Here is a 22,083-nt window from a genome sequence, read left to right on the forward strand (position 1 = left end):
TTCCAGTTGCTTATGGATGATGTATTTTTGGTTGAGATTGTTGAGCAGACTAATTTGCATGCTGAACAGTATTTGAGAGACAACAGTGCCAGACTTAAGCCCCACTCTAGAGATACCTGGTGGACTCCCACCAATCTGGATAAGTTGAAGGAGTTCTTGGGTTTAACTTTTCAGATGGACTTGATGAGGAGGCCGTCACTGTCTTCATATTGGTCTTCTAGTCCCTTGAAGACAACGGCTATATTTCCTGCAATCATGAGTCGTGATCGGTATTTGCCTCTGCTTCGGATGCTGCATTTTGTTGATAATAGTTTAGCATTGCCTCAAGATCACCTTGATTGTGACATCTTTTTAAGATTCGGCCTGTCCTTGATCACTTTGTAGATCAGTTTTCAGAGATCTATTTTCCAGGGAAAGACATAACTGTGGACGAGTCTTTGGTCCTGTTCCAGGGCCGTTTGGGTTTTAGACAGTACATTCCTAGCAAGAGGGCACGTTATGGAGTTAAGATGTATATGCTGTCTGAGAGTAGGACTGGATATGTCTATAATTTCAGGGTGTACCAGGTAGGAATTCAAGTATTGATCACCCTGGTTGTCCATCCACTTTTGGAGTTAGTGAGAAAATTGTGTGGGAACTTGGTAGAGGTCTTTTTTTATCAAAGGCCATCATTTAAATGTAGATAACTTATACATTAGTGTGCAATTGTGCAGGGAATTGGTAAAAGTGGATACTGTTGCTTGTGGCACAATCCACTCTAATTGTAAAGGTGACCCAAAATAACTTGTTTGCTAAAAACGTGAGAGAGGACAGAATAGTGCTTTGCATAGTGAAAAAGGTTTGGCTGCGAAATTTGCAGACAGGAGAGATGGCGGTCTACATGCTGACTGCCATCCATGATGAAAGTACTTCACTTGTGACTGAGTGGGGTCAGGTTGCTGAAATGCGCAAACCTGTATGCATTTTAGACTATAATAGGCACATGGGTGGTGTTGATAGAGTAGATCAGAGGTTGGAACCTTATACTGCTCATCCTAAGGATTACATTTGGTGTAAGAAGTTGACTATCCATCTTTTCCACTAAGCAACCTTTAATGCTTTTGGTGTATTTAAGGATTGTTCTCCAGAGTCAAAGATGGCATTTGTTAAGTTTCAGGAGTCAATGATAGGCAGCCTTGTTGAAATGGAACAGGCAAGTGTTCCTAGAGTTGGATTACTGGAGGATGTGGCTAGAATGAAAGATGTTTATTGTTTTTGTACACATAATTGTTTCAGCTCACATTTCCAAATGGATTCATCTTTTCAAGAAACATGTTAGTGGGATTGTGGTCTATGCAGTTGCTTTGTATTTTTGGTTCAACAAAGTCAGTCACATGGTTGGGTCTAATTAAATAGGTTGCACCTGTGGGGATTAGAATCGATTTAAAACGCACAGTTGAATTGCTTTGAGAAAATGTTCCGTTGGAGCATAGATCAGAACCAAATAAGTTAAAGAGCCGGTTTTCAGCATTGAAAAATTGAGGATTCTATTTTTATATCCGTGGCACAGTCAGCTTGTAATAAGGTTTGTTACAAGTTTGGCATGTTTGTTTATTAGGTCAACACGGGACACTGTCTACTAAAAATTCACTTTGATTTTGCAGCGTTCCAGCACATTTATTTGTGGTGCAAGTGCACACGTTTTTATTCACTGGAGTGTTTGAGTTTCAATTTAGCACATACTCCCTACAGTAGAAATGGGCACATGGGGAGTGATTTATTGCACATTAAGGGAATGGCTTGAACGTTGGGAAGGATTATTTTGGTTTCTTTTGGTCCCAGATTTTCTACAACATTAATGGGCTTTCCTTAAATTTCAGATACCCTTGAAAAAGGGCTTTCAGCCCGAAATGCATTGGGTCAAAATCTTCATGATTAACCAGGATGTACTATTAATTCCATCCTGTTGCAAGATAAAGTCTGGATGGGCATGTCTGTAGCATTTGAAGCTTGGAATGAAGTTGCCTCAGTTATGAATCAAAAAAGATTGATGAATATGGAATAAATGTGATTGAGTTGAAAGAAACATTGGAGATGTGTTTTCTCTCGAGAAAACTCACGACAACATTGCTGTGCAGCTTGTAACTGGAGCGTGGTGATGCACCAGTTGGTTTGGATTTCGACATGTGCAATTGGGACAAGAGCACATAACAAGCTTGCACGCACAATCCTTCGCCTTAGAGCATTTGTCAAAACAAACAAAAATCGTGAAAAATTTGGTGTGCATGGACTCATTGTCTTGTAGATTGAAAGATCGCAACTTTGCTGATCACTTTCCTCCCACAACCAAATAGACTTTCCCAGTCAGAGATGTATATTCTTTATGCGAAGAGATGCACAGAAGGAGACACGTATGTACTGCCCTGAGTGTCCTTCTAAAAATGTGCTGTCTGTGCCTGTTTGTTCTAGAATGTACCACACGCAAAAGAGTATTTGGGAGCAACTATTATTGTAAAAGTGAACTTTCTTGTCTGTATTGTTTTATATTTTTTGCTCAGTTTCACAGTTGGCATTAGTGTGATGTATTAACCCCTTCGGTGCTCATGACGGAACGGTTCCGTCATGAGCCACGGTTGAGCTGTGCTCATGACGGAACCGTTCCGTCATGACCACGCCCGCGCAAGATTCCGTCAGCACAGCGGCGGAATTTGCGCAGCATGGAAGGGGTTAAGTTAGAGCTTTTGTGTTTTTAGTTTTGTATCAACTTACAATTCGGTTGTGTTTTCTTTTATGTAAAAAAAAAAAATTGATGGCGGTGTGCTTGGGCAGGTGCTTGGCTGGCGGTGTGCGTTAACTGGTGCTTGGCCGACGGTGTGCGTGGATTGGTGATTGGCTGGCGGTGTGCGTGGACTGGCACTTGGCTTGCTGTGTGCGCGGACTTGCTTTTGGCTGGTGGTGTGCTGTGTCAGGGATGTGGGCGTATGAAAGTGATGGGCCCTTAAATGGCTCATTTCTGCTGATGTGAGTGTTGTAATGTGCTGGCCCCGCTGCTGGCGTAGTGAATGGTCTTGTGTGCGTCACATATGAACGGTGTGTCAATGGACTGTAAATCGATTGGGGCCTTGATGCGGCTTTATAGCTTGCAAAGCTGTGAGTCCCTGGTTCAGTTTTAGGTCTCGCCTGGCGTTGGAGCGCCCATGCGCTCCTCGCCTGCGAGAGCTATAGTCAACAAGCCAGTTTCAAGAAGGGGACTCGAGCTCCACCCTTCATTTTCATTGGGTAGTGTCAGCATTTATGTTAAATGCTGGCTTCCCATTGAAAAGGAGGGTTTTCGGTTGCTGCCCTTTGGCTGTTTTGGACGGCCACCAAGGACTCGGTCGCCTGCATTACGGCTGCCATGACGAAGTTTCTTATCAGAAGCTTCATCACGCTGCCTTGCACGCGCCAGTCCGGCTCTCTCATTGGGCGCTCTGAGAACGCTCGTCCTGTCTTAACAGGCTTCTTTTGGTAGGACTCACGCATATTTGGGTGTCTTTCCAAGGTGTGCATCCTTCTCGCTGTTTTCTGCTTCCCGCGGGGCTGCACTCGGTTTATGGCCCACTGTTGCTTCCACACCCTCGCTGCACTCATTACTTTCTTTTAACCGAGTTAAGGAGCCGAGGCCCCCGTGCTCATCACTGGCTGGCCCTTCTGTCGTCTGATGCCAGATTAAAGCCGCCTGGCTCCTGGGCAGCTCCTCGGCCCCATCTGCGGTCTGAGATGCGTCCATGCCCACAGTTGCTTTTCTGCCGCACCGCTCCTGGCAGCTCCTCTGCCCCATCTGCAGTCTGAGCTGCATCCATGCCCACAGTTGCTTTTCTGCCGCCCCGCTCCTGGGCGGGTCCTCGGCCCCAATGCGATCTGTAACCCCTGCAGGAGCCGCCGAACCGACAGAGCTTTCGAAGAACAAAGGTATCCTGTAAGGGGGGAAGGGGGTGTGTGTGCATTTTACTGACTTGTGTCTTGCTCCTTGGGTTTTTAACTGTTTTTGCGGACCCATGAGAGCACCAGGTCACAAGGCCGCCGTGCGCCTACCGCATAGTCTGCTCCTTTCAAGCGCTACCAATGCTCGCTCGTCCGCAGCCGCCGTGGCATGAGGGCCCTTGTCTCCCTCATCCGCAGCCACCATGGTGGGAGGGCCCTTGTCTGCCGCAGAGATTGGTGCATGCAGCAGGTCTGACGCTCGGCCGAAGGAGGCGGGTGCAAAGGACGGCGGGGGCTCCAGAGGGTGGGAGGTGCTGGCATCCCCGTCACTCGGGTCTGGGTGACCCCGCTTCTGCGCATCGAGAGGAGCGGTGCCAGCGGGACCAGGGCTCCGCTGTCCCACACTTTACAGCCGTCACGTAACCTCGATTGAGTTGCGGTAAAACATGCGCACAAGGCCCGTGGCCAGGCAGCACGCCCAGGGCTGCAGGGAGAGGTGCAGTGCTGGGGTAGTGCTGAACCAAAGATGCATTAATATGCAGCGCGCCTCCCTTGCGCTCACTGTGCAGGCATGTGCGCTGGAACAGGAATCTAGTGCAGAGCTGGAGGCAGCCAGGTCCGCAGTGCTAGGAGGATGCGCTGTGATCCTCTGCACCAGTGCATTCAGTGGGGCCCATCGCTGTCTCTATGTGGGTTGGCGTCCCCCTCGTGGGTGTCTTTACTGTCCGCGGGCGTTTAAAGACATGCTGATGGTGTGTGCACTCCGCTCCTACATAGCCCGTGCTTGTACCTTACTGTTCATGGGGCGTAAAGACATACCGCTGATCTGGGCTCCTACACTATCCGTGGGGCTGACATGCTGCTGATCGGTGACCTCCACCTCTTTACAATCCGTGCCTGTCCCTTACTGTCCGTGGACATTGAAATACACGCTGCTGATCTGGGCTCCTCCACTGCCCATCCCTGTCCCTCATTGTCCGTGGCAGTGTACAGACATGCTGCACAGTGTGTTTATTTTTTTTTGTTTCTTTTCACTGAAGTCTAACGTTTTCCCTTTGTTCGTGCATTCATTGACTTGTTCATTTACTCCAGTCGTCACGCGCTCATTCGCACGTTAGCAGAGTCGTTCTTTATTTATGTATCTGTTCTCTCGTTGTTCTTTCAATCTTCAGTCAGTCATTGTGCAGGGGAGGTGGGGGTGCTGTCACTGCGGGGTGCCACGTTTAGCAAGTACAAGGGTCACGACCACTTGATCGCAGACTTCATATCACTTAATCCGTGACAAGGGCAGCATTCGTAGGGGTAGGTATAGGGTAGCTGTAGGGACAGCACTAGAGGCAACTGTAGGGGCAATAGTACAGGTAGTGCTAGGGCAGCTGTAGGGGCAGCATGCCAGCATGAGAGGAAGCTGTAGGGACAGCTGCAGGAGTAGTATAGCAGAAGCTATGGTGGCCGCAGTAGAGGCAGTTGTACGGGTAGCAGTAGCGGAAGATGTAGGGGCCGCAGTAGAGGCAGTTGTAGGGGTAGCAGTAGAGGAAGCAGTAGGGGCATCAGATGAGGAGACAGTAGAGGAAGCTGTAGGTGCCACAGTAGAGACAGTCATAATAGAAGCATTAGCGGCAGTAATAAAAGCAGCAGTTGGAACAGTGATTGTTCCATAAGTAAATGAGGTACCATTATGGGAGGTTTGGGAGCTATTATAGGGGCAGTGATGAAGTAGTAGTGAGCTGTGGTGATGGCAGTAGTGGAGGCACTCGTAGAAAAAGTGACGTGGGACATGGTACAGGTAGGGCAATGTGGTACCTGTTGCAGGGGTGATGAGGTGGGATCTAATAGGGGCAGTGCGAAGATGTAGGGCCAGTGAAGATGGGCCGTTGGAGCGCCAGTAGTAGGAACAGAGATGTGGGCTGTAATGGGGCAGCAGAAGGACTGCTATCATGGCATTGGGAGGAGATGGAGCAGTGGTGAACGCAGGAGTGGGAGCAAGGATGGGGCAGTAGTAAACGTGTTAATCCCCTCAACCCTCAAGAAAAAAATAGTCCAATGATAAAGTGAAGTGTTGTGTTTTTTTTATTCCTTTTTTTTACACGACTCCTGCTTATATTGCATTCAAAATCGACACTCACAACTGCTAAGAAGCCACATGAGGCCCCTTGAGCCAGTTATGGATATTTAGGTAATAACGGTGCTTTCTGGGACTTGTAGTTTTCCTTTTTGTAAGTACGGGCTTAAAAATCCCAGCGTGCGAAATGTAATTGACTAACAAGCGGAGGCTGCAGAACTTGTTACATTTAGTGCAGTCAACTGGCAGCTGAGGGTGGGCGAGTTGGAAGTTCTCATGAAGCGCTGAGCCAGGACCCTGGTTCAGCCCTCACAACCAAACCATGACCACATGAACATCAAAAGCCCATTATATAAATTAAACCCCTACAAAACTTCAATTACCTGGTGTTATATCACATAATTTCCGACATTTCGTGTGACGCTTTTTACGGTTAATGCTTACGTAATGTTACTTTCCATCCCTTCAGGGGAAAGTCCTGTCGCAATTCTCTATACTTTTCTTGACTTTTTACGTAATTACACAAAGGGAAATAATGCGAATGTCGCAGTATATAAATCATACGTCAGATGACAGCAAAACTATGACGAATAATTTAACATGGACAAACTAGACAATTTAATTTAATAATTTATATTGAATTAATCCCAGAAGTGACACTTATCATCGTTTCTAAACATATATTAAGGAATTGTAAAGAAAGAATGTCTGGTCGACATTGCTGTGTGTGAGACATGAAAAGGTTCCATCTTTTGTATGAGTTACGTACTAGTCAATAAAATAATGTACGGCTCAACGTTGCACTCGATTTAGCTATGTGTGAGGGAAGCGGTTTTTGTGGCGTACTCTGGGCTAATTTACCTGTTTCCAAATTTGCACTTGGGGTGTTGAGGTACAGCAACATGAACTCGTCTGCCAAAGATCACACACTTGAAACCCGTTTGTGCAGCATCACGCGTTTTTACGCGCCTGGCGCAGAAAGGCGGGGCGGGGGGTTGTAAAAACCGGAATATGGATAATTGCAGGTAAGTAAACAATAAAATAAATAAAACGAATTTCGTAGCGCACGCTGCATCGCATTTTGCGATGCAGGGCGCGCAATGAAATTCGTTTTATTAATTTTATTGTTTACTTACCTGCAATTATCCATGTTCCGGTTTTTAGAAACCTCCACCCTGCCCCTCCCCCGCCCCGCCTTTCCGTCCCACGGAACTAACTCCCTCCACTGGCCGCGGCGTAGCTGGAGTGTGCATGAGTCTTCACCACTGCATCGGAGGCCACGGAGGAGAGTGTTGTCAGTGCGGAATAAAGCACGCAGTAGTTAAACCTATCTCAAGCTGATCTCCACTTCATTTGCATACGATTGGTGTTTGACCCGACCGGCCCTCCCCTGTTGGCTTTCGAGGATGTACTGTGTTCCAAAGGTGGGTTGGTGGGGGCAGGGCTGTGTCTGATTAGCAGTAGGAGCGGAAGTTTGGACTGTACTGCAGGTCTTGTACACTGCCTCCGGGGCGATTATCACGTAATGTGATGTTTTTACAGGTTTGTTTTACCTAAAGGGCCGCAATGCAGCCTGCAGGTCCGAGTGTGTGTGTATTGCAAGAGCATGAAAAATAGCGTAGTGAATGGCGGCAGTTTTAAAATAGACAGAGTGACACTGTGAGAGCTTTATGGCGGTCTCAGTAGTTTATTTGTTTATTTATTTATTTGTGCAATTTTTATAAAGCGCAGACTTTACCCGAAGGTGTCAGAGCCTGTACAATAGAACCAGTTATGTTACATGAGAGAAATGTTACAAAATAGAACTACACAAATAGCAGGACATAGACTCAAACACAGCAGGCAAGATGAACACCCTTATGCGTGAGTGACTTTTTGCACCCCGCAAACAGGAACAGTGCCCCTTGTGTTAACGAAACTTAAGCATTTGGAGCATGGACACTGGACCTTTATTAGCTCCTTGGCCCCCCCTCTTTTGATATGTTTAAGATGAACACAATATCAAACACAGCAAGCAAGGAATGTACAAAAAATAAATAAATATAACAAATTTACAATGACTAACGAACTTCCTGGCGGGGTCTGAGAATGAAGGAATTAGTTCTGAAAGTGTCTTTGGAATAGAAGAGATTTGAGGTCCGCTTTGAAGATCCCGATGGAAGTAGTGGCACGGAGCAAAGGAGGAAGCGAGTTCCAGATTCTCACAGCATTACCTGAGAACGATTGAGCCATCAATTTTTCCCTTTTGAAGGAGGGGGGCTCAAGCAAGAACTTTTCCACATTCCGAGAAGGTCTCAAGTCTCCGGACAATATCAGCTTATTCGCCAGATAGCGAGGGGAGGAAGAGTGCAAGGCTTTGTGGGCGATGCAAGCCGTTTAGTAAATAGCTCTAGCCTCGATGGGAAGCCATCGGAGAGAAGAGAGGATAGGAGTGATGTGGTCACTTTGTTTGGATCCTGAAATGAAGCGAGCTGCTGAATGGAGTACGGATTTAAGGGGGGAGAGGTGAGATTAAACAGAGTGGGTGCAAGGATGGAACCTTGAGGGACGCCTTGACCAATCACCAGTGGAGACGAGAGACTGTTCGCAATCTTGATCATTTGGGATCTGTCCGAGAGGAATGAGGCAAACCATTTAAGCACTGTGCCTTCCACGCCCATGCTCTGTTGAAGTGTGTTAAGGAGGGTGTTGTGATTAACAGTGTCAAAGGCTGCAGATAGGTCAAGAAGAATCAGAAGGCACGATTCCCCCAAATCGAGTATATGCAGCGCATCATCGATCACTCGCAGCAGGGCTGTTTCAGTGCTGCAATTTTTAATAAAGCCAGACTGGAACACGTCAAGGAGATTATTGTCCATAATGTGTTGGGAAAGTTGTTTTGCAACACATTTTTCTGTGATCTTTGAAAGAAAAGGGAGATTGGTGATGGGGCGGAAGTTATTGAGGTTGTTCGCATCTGCAGAGGTGTTTTTTAAGAAGGGGGGTAACCTGTCCTATTTTGAGGATAGCGGGGAGGGATCCTTGACTGAGGAAGAGATTAACTAGCCTGGTCCAATAAGAGAGACTATTGGTATAGAAATCAATGGCGATGACACTAGGTATGGGATCGGAAGAATGGTTGGAGGGTTTGGTTTCAAGGATGCATTTGAGGAGGTCATCTTCCGAGATGGCGGCAAAGTTCTGCCAAGTGACTAAGGATTTCGCTCCTCAATGGGGGTGGGGTGGGCGACCTGATCCACCAGTGATTTGACCTTTTCATCAAAGAATACAGCGAATTCAGTCGCTTTCTTTGAAGTATCCTCAGGTTTGATGGTTTGGGGAGAACAGTGTGGGTTATTACTCCTTGGGAGGTTATTAGGGGAGGGTGATATCTTAGCACTTAAGAGTGAGATGGACGCTTCAAGCTGGGAAATGGAAGAGATGAGAGAATCAAGTTTAGTTTCCAGGGATAGGTGGGCTGCGCACGGAATGTTGGGTGGCTCAATGGTTAAGGGAGGGAGTGGAGTAGGCGAAGGAGGACAGGGGGATGAGGGGGACTGGATAGAGTGTTGGGGTGCAAAGGTCGAAGGTGGGGAGAGATGGTGGTAGAAAGGAGTGGATGGAGTTACAGTGATATTTTTACTGGTGTTGAGCAGAGGTAAAGAATAGAGATCATAAGTAGGAGGAGAAAATTAAGAAGTAGAAAGGGAGGGCGAGAGGTGGATTGGGAGAGGAGGGGGGTTAAGGGAAGGCCAGGGATACGGTAAGATGAGAGGAGAAGGGGCTGCACAGGGAGGGGAGGGAGGTCAATGGAAGGCCAGAGGAATGGGGAGAAGATAGAGGGTGCAGGACAGGTACCATGGGCTATGAAAGGTGAATGTAGGGGGACAGGCACCAGGCAGAGTTGGGGAGGTTGGGCTAAATGGTAGTTGTGGGAGGAGTGAGGGACTGTGAGGTCAAAGGGAGGGAAGAGGGCGGAATTACCAAGAGGGGAAACAGGGTTGTGAAGCATAAGAGGAGGAAGGACTGTAAGGTCAGAGGGAGGGAAGAGGATGGAATTACAAAGAGGGGAGGCAGGGATGTGAGGCATAGGAGGGGGTGTAGGTTGTAGAGAGATGGAAGGTGTAAAAACAGAATTGAAGGTACGAGGGAAGGGGAAGAGCGGAAAGGGATGCGGAGAAAGGGGGAGGAAACGGGAAGGGTAAGGCGTTGAAGCAGAGAAGCATAGAGGCGCATCTCTTGAAGTCCTGTGTGTGACAGTAGAAGAATATATAGAGGTGGGTGCGGTCGCAAGTTAACAGGGAGAGCCGGGCCAGAGCCGAGCCTGGTCTGCCTCAGATCTTAGAGCCCGTGCATGAGCCGAGCCACGAAAATATTTGCCATGTAAACCATGCAACAAACCAGGTTAAGTATTATAAAGTCTCTTCAAAATAAAAAGTATGGCTCAGGGAAATACTTACTAAAAGTTATCGTTTTGTACTACTGGTAGTCAGCTCACATTTTTGAAAGTGCTTTTATCTGCGATACTGATTTTTTTTTTTTTGCTGAAGTAAAATATTTGCCTAAGATCATGAAATTTAAGTGGGGAAGCCAGATATTTATCCAGGTTTTGTGGTTTCACTTGGTACAGATCCGCCAGTACATGGGTCTCTATTCATCGTACCTTATGCTAAGGCTTTGTTTTTACTGCTTAGTGCATTTTTCTGCAGTTTTTAGGTCTCGTCTGAGCCAGCGCATGCACTGCTCTGCGAGACATTTAGTAGTGGGCTTTGAAAAGTCCTACCACATGCGTTTTGCTGGCATGGAGCGTGCGGTTACGCGCACATGCACAAGCGGAGGCGACATCGCACACGCACCACTCATGTCCTTCCTGCTTCTCCCCCACCACATACCGCGTCTCGCGACCGATCGCGCGCACCGCCAATGCTTGTTGGATTTCTGAACCTGCCATGTTTTTACATCGTCTTGTCTCCTCCTTGTTGTCTCCACTGAAGACTGTCCCCCTAAATGTCCACCTACTTCACAGGAACGGTAACAGACTTATACTAAATTTTCTTGCGGCCGTTCGCGCGCGCGCGGCCAATGCTTGCTCTAGTATCATCTTAAGCCTTCATACACTGTTCTAAGATAGCCCCCGTAACTTTAGTGGTTTTCAAACACAGAATATGGTTCTCACTCTTGTTCTTAACGTTTGGGAGAGCGCACACACGCTACACCTAGTGAGTTTTCTGGCTAAATGTTTTACTACACCACACATAAGACAGAAATAGAGCCGACCACACATCATTATGTTTTTGTATTTAGGTTACTGTTAGTACTCTGTGAGCACAAGCGCGTAACATTCAGTGAGTACCTTACTATTACGTCACATACATCTTAATGTATATAGATACTCTGGATTAATACATGGGTCATAGTACACTTTGATTGCACATTTCAAGATGGCCCCCATAATACTGTTGGGAGTAAGTTTGTCGTTTATGTTGAAGCGCTTTGAAAGCACACACCTGCTAACAGTCTGAGAGTTACCATCGGGCGATACTCGTTTGAGGTTTTTCGTCGACGGCCGTTAAGTAAGTAAGGCATGGAACTTTTTCGATTGAAGAGGCTATATGATTGTACATAGGGAGTTGTGACTCTTGAGAATACGGAGGTTAATGTAAATGTACCATAACAGTTGTAATACCTTATTTACTGTTTGATAAAGATCACGCATGTGCATGTAACGTTTTAGCTAAATGCATGTACATAGAGCGCTTTAACTCTTGAGAATACAGCGGTTGATTTAAATGTAGCATCGCAGTGTTGTAATACTTTACTTACTGTTTGATAAAAACCACGCATGTGCATGGAAAGTTTTGGCTCATTGACAAATCACAGGTGATTTAAACATATTATTGTGCAATGAGTTCACCAACTGATGTCCATTTTTTCACCAAGTATGACAGTGACAGGGTGGCAGCGGCATGAAACGTCATGATATAAGACTTGCTACGGAGCCCACTGTTATATACACAACTGTGATTGATAGTGCATGAGCAACAGCAACAGTCTCATTAACATAAAGGTATGAGCTGGCTGATTAGTGATCGAATTGTTTGGCATGAACTGAGGGGAATTGTTTTATTATTCTATATATACAGATTCACTGTAGTACGCAGTTGAGATTTGATTAGACACACTCTATCATGTCACACTCAGTTTATGTGGTCTCCTCACCCGGCAGCGTTGGGAAACTAGGTACGATTTGGAGATTTGTTTCCTCATGGATTAATGTATATCTTTACAGAATTGCTGTCCCCTGACAAAGGGCCTCGGCCCGAAATGCATCGGGTTGAAATTATGCAATTTAACTGCCTTGGTTATAATGCAACATGTTTGTGAAGATCATGATTTATGGAAAGAATTTGATAATTGATAAGGTGGATAAAGATGAATGCGCCTTGCTACAATAAATACATCTAATTTGAACTTATTTCAAGCTGAATTATTTGTCAACAACCCCTGGAAGTAGGGGCTAACATGGTGCTAAAGGGGATGAACCCTAACTGGGGATGCAGCGATTAGATTTATTACACACACTCCATGATCACAGAGTGAGACCCTTTTTCAGCATTCCATAAAAGGAATACAGTGATTAACCTTCTAGTTAAAGTTATAGTGCGGGTTCCCGATACTTTTTTTACAGTTGGTAATTCCTCATTCAAATCCTCTAGGCAGTGCTGCACCTGTGTCTCTGGTCAAAGTGATAATTCCCCATTCTTAGTCTTCCAGACAGTTCGGCAGCTGCGTCCCTGTTCCCAGTTGTAATTCCTCATTCTTAGACCTCGTGACAGTGCTGCTAGATGCTTCTCTGGTCCAAGTGGTAATTCCTCATTCGAAGACCTGTAGGCAGTACTGCTAGCTGCTTCTCTGGTCCCGTCGCTAATTCCTCATTCCAAGTCCTCTAGGCAGTACTGCAGCTGCGTCCCTGTTCCCAGTGGTAATTCCACATTCTAAGTCTTCCAGACAGTGCTGCTATCTGCTAAGCTGGTCCGCCGGAAATTCCTCATTCTAAGTCCTCTACACAGCTGCTTGTCTGGTCCTGTTGATTACTCCCACATTTTAAGCCCTCTAGGCAGTGCTGCAACTGTGTCTCTGTTCCCATTCGTAATTCCTCAGTCTTAGTGCTCTAGGCAGTGCTGCCAGCTGCTACTCTGGTCATGTTGGTAATTCGTTATTCCAAGTCCTCTAGGCAGTGCTGCATCTGTGTCTCTGGTCCAAGTGGTAATTCCTCATTCTAAGTCCTCTAGACAGTGCTGCTAGCTGCTACTCTGGTCCCGTTGGGAATTTCTCATTCTAAGTCCTCTACAAAGTGCTGAAATCTCTTGTTGATAAAAGTTTATATAGTGAACCATCACTCACCCTCATGCCAAATCCAACCAGTATGTGTGTACTTGATGAGTATATGGTTGCGCAGTAATAATTGTCTTTTCTGCCTTTCTCTGCCAGGGTGTACATTGTCTCTTTTTGTGAATGTTGTAATATGCTGGTCTGCAGTTGACGGTGTGAATGGTCTTGTGTGTATCGCGTATGAAAGGTGGGTGAATGGCCTGTAAAGCAGTTGGTGCCTTTTCGCAGCTTTACAGCTCACGAGCTGTGAGTCATTGGTTCATTGTTTTGACTATTCAATTATTAACACTGCATTTAATTTTGGGGAAATGTCTTGTTAATAAATTATACATTTTGAACCTTTCACTTACCCTCAGGCCAAATACAACCAGTATGTCTGTGCACTTGAGGAAGGCTTGGTTGTGCAATAATATTTGTCTTTTTTTTCTTTCTCTCACATGGTGTACATTGTCTCTAGGGAAAATCTATCAACTCTAGATATTTCTGGAACCTAAACACCCAGGGGAGTACAGAGTGATGTGCCTCTCCTGAATCCCAACACGTATTTTTTACCCACGATGTCCTGCAAACCTCAAAATGTGACTAACATATTTTCCTTGCATTACTGTGCCATATTCTTCCAGAATCATGAAGAACCCACAAATGTCCTACCACCCAGTGTTCCCCCAGGTCTCTCGATAAAAATGCAACCTCACTTGTGTGGGTGGGCCAAGTGCCTGGGATAGGGAAGTGCCCAAAACATATTGTAGAGGCATCAAAATACCAGTCTCAAAATTACCTAGTTTTGCGAAGGGGTCACCTGCGTTTTTCACCCCTATTGGGAATCGATAATGTGATTTTAACATAAATAACAATAACTTATGAGCATTTACCTACAACTTCACTTCACTGCATGGTACAATATATCTATGGATTACAGTTCCACCTTAGGTTTTCACAATACTATATCAGCTAAGTGGGCGTTGGGTGCAGCGTTACCCATACAGCTAGCTGTTGACAGGTATGTTCCGGCTGTTTTGGCTCTTAGAAGGATTAGATGCATCGTAGCTATGACAAGCGAGTCAGTCTACTGATGTAGTGCTTTTGTTGTATGGGTGTGTACTGTGCGCATAGTGGCATGGGCTGTTACTACAGGTCTTATATCAATAGAGCCTTCCCTCGCTACTCCGGGCCTCGGGCACAACAATGAATGGACATGTGGAGGGGAGGAGAGGAAACATTGCAGACCTCCTGTACTGCGAGGGGAATGACTGACTGTGGCCCCCCATCATGAGTGGCGGACACTCAAGGAGAGGCCGGTGTTGGGGTCCCCATACCATCCGTTTGCGACCTTTGGAACTCCTGTAATATGGCTTCCCATTGTGTTGCGATATGTACTTCGCGGAGGCCGCGGATGTCTTCTACTCCAAGCCCTTTGCCCTCTGCCCTGGCCCACACTAGCAGCGATTGACTCCACGCTGATACTACAGTGGGATCAGGTTTCTTTCATTTTTTGGTAATCAGTCTTTTTGCAGTTAACATGCCTAGGTCGAGGAAGCAAGAAGTGACCTTTAGCTTCTTGCCTCTAGGGTAGAGATGCAGTATGCATTCCACCCAAGTGTACTCAAATTGGCAATCCGTAGATGCTGCTAGAGCGCCACAAACCTGATTCCACTAAGTGTGTAAGGATGAGCAAGTCCACAACATGTGTAATAAGTCAGCTCCTAGGTGCTTACATCTGAGGTACGCCACGTCTGGCCTCCCATAGAACTTGTTAATTTTTTCTGGTGTGTGGAAGGCCCTCCGAGGTATGTAGTGTTGCATAAGTCTAAAGCGTGAGTTACGCGGGATGTGTGTAGGGCTTAGCAGCACCTCTGTCCACTCCCTAGCGGCGAAAGGGCGACCCCTGTCAGCCTCCCACTTCTGTCTAACAGGTGTCATTGCTATCGCCGTGTAGAGCTGGAATGATTCTTCAAACCATCTGGTGAGGTGCCTACCTCTGCCCATGACATGCAAGTATTGTACGATAAGGTATGTAAGTTGTTCTGTGCTCATGTCTCCACATCTGCCTCTGAGTGCAGCTAAAAGTGAGTGATATTGTAAAAACTGACCAGGCGGTAGTCCATTCGCCACCGCCAACTCCTCGTGTGAGAGAATCACCCTTCCTGGTAGAGGTCTCCCAGTGTCTACCCCAGCAGCTAGCCAGGTCACCAGTTCTGCAGCAATTACTGGTCCGCCTCTACGAGGTATACCCTGTAGTGTTGTGCTTCTTATATACAAACTTCTGTGATATACTTTATGTGCAACTTGAAGCAGAAGCTTCTCAGGCGGTCTGCATCTGGCGCACGGGTGGAATGCACGGAGTATATCTTCTAGGGACCAGGGCATACCTTCCATGGCAGCGTCAGATAGTTGTAGCCTCGCCACCCACTGAAGCTGCGATGCCAGATAATATTGTTCCATATTGGGAGCCGCTAGGCTGCCTTTATCAGTCGGGTGGTAACGTTTTGCAAGAGCTACGCAACAGAGGGATTGATTTCGAATGAATTCCCTCATCACGATCTCAAATCTTCGGAAATGGGCTGATGCCACATATACAGGGAGATTGGTAAAGTAGTACAACAGTATGGGGAGCCCCACGATTTTCAATAGTGCAATTCGGCCAGCAACAGATAGTGGTAGTGTGCGCCAGAAGGACATTTGTGAACACAGCGCTGTGATTGCTCTCCCCAGATTGCCTTCTAGTAGATCTTCCTGTTTGTGTTAAAAACGGATCCCTAAGTACCAGTACATGTCAGGCTGCCAGAGAATGCACACATCATTGTATCGGATTTCAGGGTCTGTATGGACTTGACTAAAGGGGTAAAGGCAGCATTTGCTCCAGTTGACCTTCAGTCCAGGTAAGGCAGGGAAGGCCGTGAGTGTGCGAGTAAGCGTAGGTGGAAGGGAACACATGTCTTTGAGGTATACCATGATATCGTCCACATACAGGGACACTGCATGTGTGCCGTCGCCTAGGGGAATGCCCCATCCCTTGCCCTGCATTCTGAGCATTGCAGCTAGTGGCTCCACTGTAAGAGCAAAAAGCAGTGGGGATAGGGTGCATCCTTCCAGGGTACCACGCCCGATCGGCATAGGTTCGGAGGTATAGTTGCCTGTCTTCACTCTTGCGGTTGGTTATGTGTACAATAGCTGGACAAGGCGTAGGAATCGGCCTGCAATACCAAATTTGTTAAGCACCGCAAAAACGTAGTCACACTCCAGTGAGTGGAATGCCTTCTCTGGGTCCAATACCAGGCCGCTGGAGCGTAGCCAGCTCTGGGGAGAGTAGGCTGCGACTCTGAAGAAGCAACGAAGATTCAGTGACGTATTGTGGGCTAGGGCAACACATTAGTACATTTCCTTTTTCAAGTCTCTAATTGCAAGTCACACAAAATCGCAATTAGACACTCACAAAATGAAATGTTCGTACATTTTTGGCCCTTTATTAGAAGTGTAGTTAGTCAACAGAGATTCAATCAACAAGGGTTATCTTCCAAATTAATATAAAATTTTCCAGCACACTGCAAGTTTTGAACATGCACTTGTTTTGCCCTCCTAAGAATAAAATTAAAGGCATGAAAAGCAAAGCACTCTGGCCCAGATTTACTATAATTTTGAATCAGGGTTGCGCCACTGTTGTGGCACAGCCCTAATGCAAAATCATTTATAGTAATTTGCCAAACATCTGAAAGCTACTTTTTATGGCTTTGAGAGATTTAGTAAACGCGAAGTAAAGCAGCATAGCCTATAGTGATGTCTTGTGTTACTTTGCGTCGTGTAGGCATTTCGTGGGTGGAGCATGGGAATTCCCATGCACCACCCATGTATTTTGACTCAAACCTATATTTACAAAGACTTGTAAACCTGTGTTTGCCCCAAAATGTCTTAATTTATCCTTGTTATGCAGGGTGCAGGGGTGACGCTGATTTGCATATGGCTCAAGGGAGGGTCAAGACTGATTTGCATATGGCTATGTCCAAACTGAGGTGGCATGTTGAGCAAAAGGATGGGTTGGTATGCTACCCCAAGCGATTTTCAGTGGGTAGGCATATTGCAAACATTCTTCTCATCCCCTTTTCTGTGTTTTGATATTACACCCATGGTGGCCAAAGGTATGACCAGACATGGGTCCCTTGCTCCTTGTGCTACTGGGGGGCTTACCTGCTTACTTTCACGGCGTGGGACATCCCCTTCGCTGTCTTCCTGCCTGAACATCCCTGCTTTCCTTCTCTTGGAGTCCGTGGGGGCTGCTGCTGGTCATTTGGAGTCTTCCCCACTGCCGCAGCCAGAACATCGGAGGTAGCGGCCGCAGAGCGTGGAGACCACATCTCCTAGCGTCCTTAGCGGCGAGGTTGCCGCGCACGTCGTCGCAGCACCTGGCGGCGCTTAAAAGGTCCATCATCCTCCCGCGTCGCGGGAGAAGCCCGGGACAAGGGCGGGGCCGTCCGAGGCCGGAGGAGGCTGGGCTGGGCCCCTCCTTTTCATCTGCAAAAATTTGGTATGTTGAGGGCAAGACCACTGCTAGATATCCTACGTACCTCATACAGCCGTTGTAAGTTTGTATAAATCCTCATTCGCTCCTGTAACCATCTTGAGCGTGCAGACTTTGGCTCCAAATCGGATCTTCCTTTGCTTTTAGCTCTGCGGGTGCCACGTCGTCCATCCCTGACTTTGGAAGGCTGTTGGGAGCAGGAGTTGCTCTCAGCCCAGGCACTCTGAGCTTTGTGGAGCCACCCTGTGGTGTTGGAGGCGGTCAGAGGGAACGGCGCAACAGCAAGGACTCGCATTCCCAGGAGTCCCTGCCCTGGACAGTACACCTGGTCCGCGCTGCCTCGGGGCCACGCCCATAGGCTGTAATACGTAATATTTTAGTGACCTTGATCCCCGCTGTGCGGGAGCGCCGGGCTAAGCCCGGGCAAAGGGCCGTGGCCGTCCGGGGCTGTACGTGGCTGGTCTGGGCCACCCCCCTGAAATCTTGTCTGTTGTTATCAGGTAGCCCATATTATTACTTGTCCTTAGCTGTCTTAGGTCATTGCTAGGGGTTCTGTTTTTACATCTGGGCTGGTTTTGTCTTAGCGATGTGAACCCACTCAGGCAAAAGCCTGAGTAGGGGCGGGGGGGAGGGGTGGGGGACAGGGGGGGTATGGTTGGCACCATGGACCAGTTTATTACCCGCGTGGCCAATGTTATTGACAAAGAAATCGCCATGGCTGAGCGGCGGCTATCTCGAGGTCCCTCTGGTTATAGACGGTCATCGCTGGGGTCGATAGCCTTGATGCCCTCCCCAGAGCAAACACTGGACCCACCTGTCCCTGCCCCTTCTCCCCTGGACCATCCTCGGGTGGCCGCCCTAAGAGCTAGTATAGACGGGCTGGAAATTTTGACGGCAACGGCACTCTATGCTGAAAACAATGTGGCACCAGATTTAATGGCGAGCGAGGCAGCCATCTCCTTGTTGCCCCTGGCTAATCCTTCTACTCAGCCAATGTCGCCCCCCCCCCATCGGCCCTTGTGGTGCAGGCAGAAATACACCCACTCCCCACTAAAAGGAAAAGACTGCCCACCCCACGGAAAGGTAGATTGGCTATAGACCACAAGAGACCCAGGTGGATTGGCGTCAGGACGGGTGGCCCACATAAGGCAGTGGGGCGGGATTCCTGCCCGCTACAGGGAGAGAAGGGGGAGGGTACATCTGGAGGGCCAGTGGCTAGTGGCTGTAAAGAACAGACTGGTGGCCTTGCAGCACCTCTACCCCCAGATTCTCTCCTAATCGCAAACATGGAGAAAATGATGAAATCCTTACTCCTCCCGGTGTTAGATAAAATTAGAGGGCTATCAGAGCGGGTGGATAAAATGGAGCAGGCAACCCTAGACAACTTTTTCTCCCTAAAATCATTTATTAAACTGCAGTTAAGAATTAGGGAGGATGGGCCAGGGGGGGGGAACTGACAGCAGGGAGACCCCTATAGTTCAACAAGGCACAGCCACCACAGCAGGTATTATACCAGTTGTATCCGAGGTGATTGATTGTAATTCGCACCCTACTGTTACGGCTGCAGGGATAGCGAGGAAACCTGGTCCGTCAGTAATTAAGCCTGCAGAGAAATTAAAGCCCCCTAAGGCCGTTAATAACATCTCAGATAAAAAGACGGCACGTCCCATAGCTTCTGGCAATCCTGGTAAAGCAAATCCTATCAACCCAGCCGCCACTCCAGTAGCCCCTAGTACACCTGAGACTTTAACACCTAAACTAGCTAAGCCTGCAAAGGCCCACGTACAGCAGACAGGTGAGGGTTTTAAGGGTGGGAGGGCCCACAATGTTAATCTCCCCCCTGACTGCCAGCCCTTTGTAGCAGTGTTGACTGGGGTGCCTGTGCTTAGCCCGGGTAAGCGTGAGACATTTGCTGAATTGTATAACAAGACCCTATTTTGGCTTAAAGAAAATAGGCCCTTGCCCAAACTTTGGGAGGGACGGATCATTCACGTAAGGAGAGTTGGCTGGATTGGCACTAAGCAAAAAAATATAAGTGGGGATTGCATCATAATAAACTTTGAGGATCCAAGGGTTGCTAGCTATGTATGCAGCGGACCTGTAATGGAGCATAGCCTAACAGGTAGCGGGGGATCAATTGGCATTCGCGACCGTCGTTACTTTAATCCCCCAAATTTGCCAGTGAGGCCAGCCGGAACCCCTATGTGGGAGGACGGGGATGGCAGACAGACTCGTGGAAGCCTCTCCCAATTTAGCCTATTCAGTAATACCCCATGCCAGCCGCATGGTCGGTTTTGGCAAGGTTATTGACATGCAATCTGCCCAATACGGGAGAAGCATAACGAGGCATCTGGGGAGACATCATCTGATAGTCTAATATTTGGAGAGGAGTTGGTGAGGTCACCCACTAGCACCCCTTTTCCACCAACTATCTCTAGGGGGCACTCACTGGTGGCTCGCCCTGAAGCACTCGAGCCGACTCTGCCAAGCAGGGAGTCGTTCGAGGGGGACATTTTACCCACGGAAGCTGTGGCGTTGCCTATCATTGAGGTGGCTACTGCCACTGCCAATGCCCCTCTTGCAAGTGAATTAGCAATGGGGTGGGGAGGGGCTGGCAGCGTGTCCCTGAAGGTAGCTAGCTGGAATATAGCGGGCCTTGCACGGAACATAAGCATACTAGATTGGAATGTATTTATAGAATCGTTTGGGATTTGCTTGTTTCAGGAAACCTGGTGCTTGGAACCACAACACAAGATGGGTTATACCACCTATTTTGTTCCTGCCATACGACCGAGTGGAGGGAAGGGGCGCCCCTCAGGAGGGTTACTAATCTGGGTAAGCATCTCCCTGCGGTACTCCATTAAATGTATAGCTACTAAGTCACCTGACCTCCAGAGGCTAACAGTGAGAGGGCCATGTGGAGGGAGAGTGCTTGAAATCTTTAATATTTATGTTAGAGGCACACGGGGCGGCTCGTCCACTCTGCCCTCAACTGGCATTGACGAGGAACTCAGAAATAGTATCGCTGATTCCTTCGTCATGCTAGCTGGGGACTTCAACTGTACATTTGAACCCCTTGCTGTGGACGATGTGCTAGGCACCAGAGATGATGACGTAAGGAGAGGTATCCCATCGCTGCAAATCACGCCAATTAGAAGATGGACCCAAAGTGACATCGACCTTAATGCCCTCTGCTTGGAGCATGGCCTTAGAGCAACTAATGGCAGATCCAATTCAGACCAAATGGGGGCCCATACGTTCAACAGAGTAGGGCATTCCTCACGGATCGACTATATTCTGCTGAACTATCGTTTGTGGGCTCACCTGGTGGATATGGTGGTCCTGCCGTCCATTGACAGTGACCACAACCCTCTGTCTCTGTCTTTGTCCCCTCTGTGGATGGGATGTTCCCTACCCCCAATCCCACATGTGTGGAGAACAACACATGAAGTGTGCCCCTCTAATTGTGGTAGGCGCCTGAAATGGAAGAATATTGTTGGTAATGAGGGAAAGATCTTGGAGGTAAAATCTATAATGGCTAATATCATACCTTGTTTAGACTCCCCCTCTATCAGTGCGCAGGAGGTATCCACACTGTTTGCCCAAACCACAAACGCATTAGGCGAACTGTTCTTAGTCCATAATGCGGGAAAAAGGGATAACAAAAGTGGCGGCATGAAGGGCAATGCTGGGTGGTTTTCACCTGCCTGTCGCGACGCCAAAAGGGTATTAATAAAGGCAGTGAAATCCAAGAACGGATCCCTGATTAGTGTCGCAAGGGGCAATCACAGGAGGGTTATATTTAAGGCAAAGGTAGAATGGGAGAACCAGTTTTGGTACGACCTGAAGGTCGCAAGCCTAAGGAAGGACTCAAAGGGTTTCTGGGACCTATTAAGAGCTAGGGATAAACCCGTGGATACAATGATAACATGTAACATACCGGAGGGCGCGTGGTTTGACCATTTCTCCCAGCTCTACACAATGGTCCCGGGTAAGGGGGTAAGTTTGCCAGAACGGCATCTCTTAGTATCCTGTGAGTTTAATGATGAGCTCCTGTTCACAGCTAAGGAAGTGGTAGGGGCGATTAAAGGTCTTGTCCCCAATAAAGCAGCAGGCCCGGATGGCATACCAGGGGATTTGCTACGTATCAATCCGGAGGAGTGGGGAAAATTCATTGCTGCCCTACTGAATGCTA

The 22,083-nt window shown here is 47.6% G+C and overlaps 2 protein-coding genes across 3 annotated transcripts in view; one reads left to right on the forward strand and one right to left on the reverse strand.

Moving 5' to 3' along the window:
• LOC146856308 (NXPE family member 1-like) overlaps positions 1-6,983 on the reverse strand; it is a 355,569-nt gene extending 348,586 nt beyond the window's left edge. Inside the window, exon 1 of the mRNA XM_085654416.1 lies at positions 6,866-6,983. The gene's annotated coding sequence lies outside the window, so the exon portion shown is untranslated. The remainder of the gene's footprint in view (positions 1-6,865) is intronic.
• The window catches only part of LOC146856309 (uncharacterized), a 423,335-nt gene that overhangs the window by 219,310 nt on the left and 181,942 nt on the right, over positions 1-22,083 (forward strand). Inside the window, exon 1 of one of the 2 annotated variants that reach the window (XR_014981460.1) lies at positions 7,218-7,428. The exons of the other annotated variant lie outside the window; for it this stretch is intronic. The gene's annotated coding sequence lies outside the window, so the exon portion shown is untranslated. Of the gene's footprint in view, positions 1-7,217; positions 7,429-22,083 lie in introns of those variants that run through there. 2 annotated transcript variants of the gene reach the window in all.

Source organism: Triturus cristatus, chromosome 4_1 (assembly GCF_964204655.1).
Source record: "Triturus cristatus chromosome 4_1, aTriCri1.1, whole genome shotgun sequence".
NCBI classification, from domain to species: Eukaryota; Metazoa; Chordata; class Amphibia; order Caudata; family Salamandridae; genus Triturus; species Triturus cristatus.